The sequence below is a fragment of the Aplysia californica genome, unplaced genomic scaffold (genome assembly GCF_000002075.1).
Source record: "Aplysia californica isolate F4 #8 unplaced genomic scaffold, AplCal3.0 scaffold00426, whole genome shotgun sequence".
Lineage (NCBI taxonomy): Eukaryota > Metazoa > Mollusca > Gastropoda > Aplysiida > Aplysiidae > Aplysia > Aplysia californica.
Genome location: NW_004797696.1, coordinates 701,536 through 702,651, shown reverse-complemented (window position 1 = coordinate 702,651; position 1,116 = coordinate 701,536).

Sequence of the window (1,116 nt, the reverse complement as noted above, 5' to 3'; positions counted from 1 at the left end):
GTTTTCCCAGTAATCACCTTTATTACCCTTTTTTTTAAAAGAAAAAAAAATCGGGAGTGTAATTTTCTTTTTAAAGATAGATAGAGAGAGAGGGAGAGAGAGAGTGGGAGAGGGAGAGAGAGTGGGAGAGAGAGATAGAGAGAGAGAGAGAGAGAGAGAGAGAGAGATGCGACAGACAGACTGGCAAAGATGGGCAGATAGAAAACTGACCTTGTTGATGTCTCAACTTAGTATATGTACTTACTAAAACTTAACCACAGTTGGTCGTGTATATAATTTACTAATTAAAACTAAACTACTAAAGTTAGTCATGTATATTTACTTACTAAAACCAAACCAAAGTTAGTCGTGTATATTGACTTAATAAAACTATCCAAAGTTAGTGATGTAGGTCTATAATTCCAACTAAAAGTAAACCAAAGTTATTCACTTACTAAAACTTAATCACAGTTAGTTATGTATATCATTTACAAACTAAAACTAAACCACTGTCAGTCATGTATAGTTGTTTATTAAAAATAAGCCAAATTTAGTCATATTTACTTATTAAAACTAAAGTTAGTCATAGAAAGTGAGTCATGTATACTTACTGACTTACAAAGGCCAAACCTAAGTTAGTCATGTATATTTACTTACTTAAACTAAACCAAAGCTAGTCATCATGTATATTTACTTACTAAAACAAAACCAAAGTTAGTTGTGCTCATTTACTTCTTAAAACCTAGCCAAAGTTAGTCGTGAATATCATGTACTTACTAAAATAAACCACTGTTAGTAGTTATGTGCATAATCTACTAAATAAAACTAAAACACGGTTAGTCATGTAAAATATTATTATCCCCCCCCCCCCCTCGAGTGCAGGAAGGCGCAGCTTTTGTGCGTTGTGGTCCTGGCTTTGTGGAGACGGGCGTCACATGCAGGAAAGCCGCAGTTGAACCCCGCACCTCCACTTGAACACCTCCGACCTCCTGGGTGAGTCGTCCTCAGAGGACGGAGGACGGGAGGGAGGAAAGGACGGGAGGGAGGAGATGACGGGAAGGAGAAGAGGACGGGAGGGAGGAGATGACGGGAAGGAGAAGAGGACGGGAAGTAGGAGAGGACGGGAAAATGAGGAAA